A 7,100-nucleotide genomic window follows, 5' to 3' on the forward strand; every position below is an offset into this window, starting at 1 on the left:
CTGAATAAATCTCCGATAATATCCTGCCAAACCCAAGAAACTCTTGATCTCCGAGGGAGATCTCAGAACCTCCCACTTCATCATAGCCTTGAATTTGTACTTTATAGAGACCTAAATTAATTATGAAAATTGTAAAGGTTGTCTGGAAATATGTTTTGAAATTTAGTATTTGAGATACATAATTAGAATTAGATAATTAGTTATAACGAAATGAATGGTTGAAGATAGTTTTTGATGAGTTTTTAATATCTAAAACTTTAATATAACATTATCATTTTTTGAATATTTTAGAAATTTTGATTATTTAAATAACTAAGTAAGAAAATCTTAATATTTCCATATTATTTATATATATATATATATATATATATATATATATATATATATATATATATATATATATATATATATATAATCCTTGACCACATTCAGCCACCTACGCTGCCTCATGTTCGGGTTCAGCTGGTCCATAACATATCTCAAACTCTTGTGATCCATGTAAACAGTACAACGGACCCTATAAAGGTAATGTCTCCAAATCTTGAGGGCAAACACCACTGCTCCCAACTCCAGGTCATGAGTAGGATATCGCGTCTCATACGACTTCTAATTTTTGCGAAACATAAGCAATCACTCGTCCTCTCTGAATAAGGATCACCCCCAAACCGATGATGGATGCATCACAGAACATCACAAAATCCTCGACCCCCTCCGGAAGGGTCAACACCGGGGCCTCACATAACCTCCGTCGAAGAGTTTCAAATGCCGACTGCTGCTTAGGGCCCCATCGAAAATCCATTCCCTTCCTCTTCAGATGAATGAGGGGTACCACAATCTTGGAGAATTGTTGAATAAATCTCCGATAATATCCTGCCAAACCCAAGAAACTCTTGATCTCCGAGGGAGATCTCAGAACCTCCCACTTCATCATAGCCTTGATTTTGGCCGGATCTACCAAAATGCCTTCTTGGTTAACGAGATGTCCCAGGAACTGGACCTATCGTAACCAAAACTCACACTTTGAGAACTTGGTATAAAGCTGTTGCCACCTCAATACTCCTAGAAGCTCTTGAAGGTGCTCCTAATGCTGATATTTGGTCTTGGAATATACCAATATATCATCAATAAACACAATGACAAATCGGTCGAGCATCGACCTTAACACCCGATTCATCAAATCCATAAACATAGCAGGCGCATTGGTGAGCCCAAATGGCATCATTACGAACTCGTAATTCCCATAACGACTCCGAAACGCGGTCTTCTCCACGTCCTCCTCTATCACTCTCACCTGATGATACCCGAACCTCAGATCGATCTTGGAGAACCAAGATGCACCCTGCAACTAATCAAATAGGTCATCAATTCGCAGAAGGGGATAACGATTCTACACCGTTAACTTGTTCAAATCTCGGTAATCAATGCACATCTGGTGTGGACCATCATTCTTCTTGATGAACAGTATCAACGCTCCTCACAGAGAACTGCTTGGTCTAATGAACTGATTGCCTAACAGCTCCGAAAGTTGAGAGGATAACTCCTGCATCTCAGGAGGTGCCAAGCGGTATGGTGCCTTGGAAATTGGAGCTGCACCTCGCATTAAATCAATCCTGAACTAAACCTACCTCTCGGGACGCACACCGGGTAACTCCTCTGGGAAAACATCAACAAACTCCCTGACAACTGGTACCTTTGAAATTGAAGTTTGTTCCCCAACCCGATATCAACCACATAAGCCAGATAACCCGCACATCCATGTTGAATATACTGCCGAACCTTGGCTGCTGAACAAAATCCTAAACCAACCCTGGTACCCTCTCCATAGATAACTAGTTCTCCCCCACTTGGGGTTCGAACTACCACTCGCTGACCCTCGTAATCGATCATAGCACCAAACCTGTTTAGCCAATCCATCCCTACTATCACGCACACATCCCCCATGGTGATAAGTATCAAATCAATAGGATACGGCACCCTGAAAATCTCCAATACATAACCCCGATACACTCTGGATGTAGAAACCCCGTGTTCGTTGGCGATAGAAACCCGCAACGGACACTCCAAATCACAAAGGGGCATACCAAAATCCTCACTAAAATATCGATACACAAAGGACCGACTAGTGCCCGAGTCAAATAACATAAGAGAAAGCAAAAAGTTCACTAAGAACGTACCTATTAGAAGCATAAACATAAGCATACCGTAAAAATAATTAACGGAACAATAAATAGAAACATATTGGTCACAACGTCTGCCACTGCTCTGTCTCCTCAGCAGTGAGCTGAAAAGCACAGCCCTGAGCCCTCGGGGGTTCCACTCTCCCCTGGCGCCCATCAGTGATCCTCAGAGTGGCTAGCTCCGGGGCCTGCGCCGCCTTGGTGGCGAGCAAAGGACATTTGACCTTCATATGGCCAACCTGATCATAATGGTAGCAAATCCTGGTACTCGGTACTGGGGCTGGCTGGCGAAAATCCCTCGCATAGTGGCCCTCCTTGCCACATTTGTGGCATCCAAAAACAAGTCGACAAGAACCCTCATGCACCTTGTCGCACTTACCACAAGTGCGGCCCCTCTGAATCTTTGATCTAACATTAGTGGCCTTGAATCGCTTCGGCGCATGCCACGACTGCACCGTTTCCTGCCTCTGCTCCTTTTTCTAGATCTCCATCTCAATCTCACTCCCGCCTAGCGGCCTTCTACAAATCAAGGAGTGATCCATAGTGTGGAGTTGGTACGAACTGGCGGATGTTCGTCTAGAGCATGCTCAAGTACCGAGTCATCTGAGCTTGCTCAGAAGAAGCAAACTCAGGGAAAAATATAGCTCTCTCTGTGAACATCTTGGTGATCTCCGTCACCGACTAGGTCCCCTGCCTCAAATCTAAGTACTCCTAGGCTAGCCTCTCCCGCTCTACCAAAGGAACATATCTCGAGCGGAACATATCAGAGAACTGCTCCCATGAAACTGCAGCTCGTTGCTCTGGGGTGTATGAACTAGTAACCAACCTCCACCAATCCTTCGCTTCGGACCAAAGAAGATTCAGAGTGCACTTGACCTTTTGGTCAGCTGGGCAAGAGCACGTAAAGAAACATCCGTCGATGTTAGACAGCCACCTCATGGCTATGATCGGATCCTGAACTCCGTCAAATATCAGGGGATTCGTATTGTCGAAGTCCCGGTACTGGAAGGCTCTCCCAGCGCCAATCCCCCCCCCCCCCGACAGCAACGACCGCAGTGGCTGCAACAGTAGTCTTTGAAAGTGCAGCATATCGGTCGTCAAATAACTCTATCATGGCGGTCTTGATAGACCCAAAAATCTCTGGTATCTGCTCCCGAAAAATAGAAACAACCTCCTCCCTAATGATCTCCCTAACCCGATCCTCAGTCAAACCCGACCCATCCTGGCCACCTGTCCTGGCTCCTAATCCAGATCCTGACTCAAACCGCCTCGTAACCACCATATTGAAAATAAACCAAGGAGCTATCAGATAAAAATATATCATACTATGGGAACCAACTCCCAATAAAACCCTAGAGGTTGTGACTTCCATGTTACGTGTATGGGTTGTAACACCCCGAATCTCAGGTACAAAGTTTCAGTCTTATATTTCCATTGAAAAGGTCGACTCGACGAGTTGGATGCCCTAATTAGGTGAGTAGGCATGGTTTTCTTCGCGGGTCTTAAGTGACTGACTCGACGAGTCGGAGGACAGACTCGACGAGTTGGAGCTGGAATGAGAAAACCCTAATTTCAGGGTTGCACCCTATTTAAAGGACCTTAAATCCCTCCCTTAAATCCCCTTATCACTTGTTGATCGTGGGAAGGTGAAGGCATGATCGTACACCTCCTGTTGTTTATGATTTGATTTTGGGATATTTTAACACTTAACTATTTTGGAAACATCTTTTGTAATAATTAATGGGTTTGGAATATTTTTAAAAGTTCAAATTTGGCATGATTTTTATGGATGTTACAAGTTGGTATCAGAGCCTTGGTTTGAGTGAATTGGAGGAACACTCGTGTCAAGCCAGTCTCAAACTAAGGAAAAATATTTCTAAAATGATTTTTAAATGGTTTTTAAAATGAGAAAAGGATGATGCAAGTGTACGATCAGCCGGAGCCAGTAAGTAAACCCCAAAATACCATGCAGTTATTTGATTATGTGATATGTTAGAACATCGTGCTAGTACTAGGCTAGGGATCTTCAGGAATTGCATGATAGAATTGCCTGATTGTATGATGCCTGGTAGCCTAGGGTTTTCATTATATGGAATTAACATCATTACTGTAGTTGCTTAGTGTATGCATCACAGTTGTACATAATTAAGATCTTATAGCCTGAGAATGTTTGGTTTGGCCTTATTTCCTGTTCTTGTTTGATGAAGGTCTTAGGGTAGGATCAGGTATTCGAAAGTCTATAGGGTCCAACGTTATATATGACTAGCATACACTAGTGCTGCAGGGTTGGTGGAAGTTTCATGGATGGTTGAGTCGTGTGAGCTCAGTAGACCAGTTATGAGATAGTTAGCTTCCCTCTAGGAGAGAGGATTGAGCGATCACCATGCATATGTATATTGTAGGGTGTTGTGATTATACTTGAGACAAATATGGGTAGATGTGGAAGGTAGTATGGGCCCGTACTACTGAAAGCTCATGACCCATACGCGTAGCAAGGAAGTCACAATCCCTAGGGTTTAGTTGGGAGCTGATTCCCTGTTATTTATGCGGATTATCTGATATCTTCCTGGTGTATTTTCAGTATGGTGGTTACGAGGCGTTTTGTAACCGGATCCAAATCGGGATCAGGGCAGGGTGACCAGGGTGCTCCGACAGAGCATGAGGTTATCGGCCAGGGTGGGCCAGCGTTGACAGAGGATCGTGTCAGGGAGATCATCCACGAGGAGGTGGTCGGGATTGTCTGGGGTCAGATTCCGGAGATGTTTGGGTCTATTAAGACCGCTATGATGGAGTAATTTGATGACAAATATGCAGCCCTTGCTGAGACGGCTACCGCAGCAGCTACAACGGCTGTAACAGCAGCAGGGAGAGGAACTGGCAGAGCTTTTCAGTACCGGGACTTCGATAACACGAAGCCCCCGACATTTGATGGTACTAAGGATCCGATCAAATCCATGAGGTGGCTGTCTGAAGTGGAGGGCTGTTTCTTCACGTGCTCATGTCCTACTGACCAGAAGGTCAGATGTGTCCTAAACCTGTTGAGGTCCGGGGAAAAGGACTGGTGGAAACTGATGACTGGGTCTTATTCGGACGATCAAAGAGTTGATGTTACTTGGGAATAGTTCAGGGATATGTTCCGTGCTCGCTACATCCCACGGGTGGAGTGGGAGCGGCTGGCCCAGGAGTTTTTAGACTTGAGACAGGATGGCGAGACAGTGGTGGAGATCACCCACATGTTTACTGAGAGGGCGATGTTCTGCCCGGATTTTGCTTCTGAGCAGGCTCAGATGACACGTTATCTAAGCATGCTCAAGACGGATATACAACAGTTTGTGGCGACCCAGCGTTGTGATACGCTTCTGGATCTACAGGAGGCCACTAGGCGGCGCGAGTTGGAGATTGAGTAGCAGTTGAGGGAGCAACGACAGGCCCCGACACAGTCACAGCCAGCGCCAAAGCGGTCTAAGACCGTTGATACTAGGACTGGAGGACAGTTGGGCCACACTTGTGGGAAGTGCGGGAAGGCTCACTCGAGGGTTTGCCGATCGGGGAGCGGGTGCCACAAATGTGGCAAGCAGGGCTACATTGCTAGGGATTGTAGGCAGCAGACTCCAGCTCCTGGGGTCAGATTATGTTATCATTGTGAGCAGATGGGCCATATGAAGGCCCAGTGTCCCCTACTAGCCGCCAAGCCGGCGCAGGCTCCTGCGCCGACTACACTGAGGATCACTGACGGGGGGCAGGGTCAAGCAACGCCCCCGAGGGCCCAGGGACGTGCCTTCCAGCTTACAGCAGAGGAGGCCAGAGCAGCGCCAAACGTGGTTGCTGGTATGTTTTTATCCCTTATCTTACTGATTATATCTGTTTTATGCTTATATGTTTGTACCTGTGATTAGGTACGTTTTTAGTGAACTCCTTACCTGCTTTGGTATTATTTGACTCGGGGGCGAGTCAGTTGTTTGTTTCTTAGTATTTCAGTAGGGAGTTCAGGTTGCCAGTTGGAGAGTTGGAGTGTCCGTTGCGAGTCTCCATCGCCAACGAACACGGAGTTTCCGCTTCTTCGGTCTATCGGGGTTGCGTATTGGAGATTTTCGGAGTATCTTTTCCGATAGACCTGATTTCGATTCCTATGGGGATGTATGTGTGATTGTGGGTATGCAATGGCTTAGTCATTTCGGTGCCATGATTGACTGCGAGGGGCAGCGAGTAGTAGTTCGAACCCCAAGTGGGGGAGAACTGATTGTTTACGGTGAGGGCACCAGATTAGGATCAGAGTTTTGTTCGGCTGCCAGGGCTCGGCAGTACATTCCGAACTGGTGTGCGGGTTATCTAGCATATGTGGTGGATACACGGGTCAGGGATTAGGTTTCAGTATCAGAGGTTCTAGTGGTCAGAGAGTTTGTTGACGTGTTTCCGGAGGAGTTACCCGGAGTGCCTTCGGAGAGGCAGGTTGAGTTTAGGATCGACCTAGTGTCGGGTGCGGCCCCTATCGCCAAGGTGCCATACCGGTTGGAACCGCCAGAGATGCAGGAGCTGTCATCTCAGTTGCAGGAACTGCTGGGCAAGCAGTTCATTCGTCCGAGCAGTTCCCCGTGGGGAGCGCCGATACTCTTCGTCAGGAAGAAGGATGGTTCACACCGGATGTGCATTGATTACCAGGAGTTGAACAAGTTGACGGTGAAGAACCGTTATCCACTCCTGAGGATAGATGATCTTTTCGATCAGTTGCAGAGAGCATCTTGGTTCTCCAAGATAGACCTGAGGTCCGGGTACCATCAGGTCAGGGTTAGGGAGGAGGACGTGGAGAAGACCGCGTTCCGAACACGTTATGGACATTACAAGTTCGTGGTGATGCCATGTGGGCTCACCAACGTGCTAGCAGTATTCATGGACCCGATGAATCGGGTCTGCAGATCGATGCTC

This window comes from Lactuca virosa, chromosome 7, assembly GCF_052849685.1.
Source record: "Lactuca virosa cultivar CGN04683 chromosome 7, Lactuca_virosa_CGN04683_v6, whole genome shotgun sequence".
In the NCBI taxonomy this organism is placed as follows: Eukaryota; Viridiplantae; Streptophyta; class Magnoliopsida; order Asterales; family Asteraceae; genus Lactuca; species Lactuca virosa.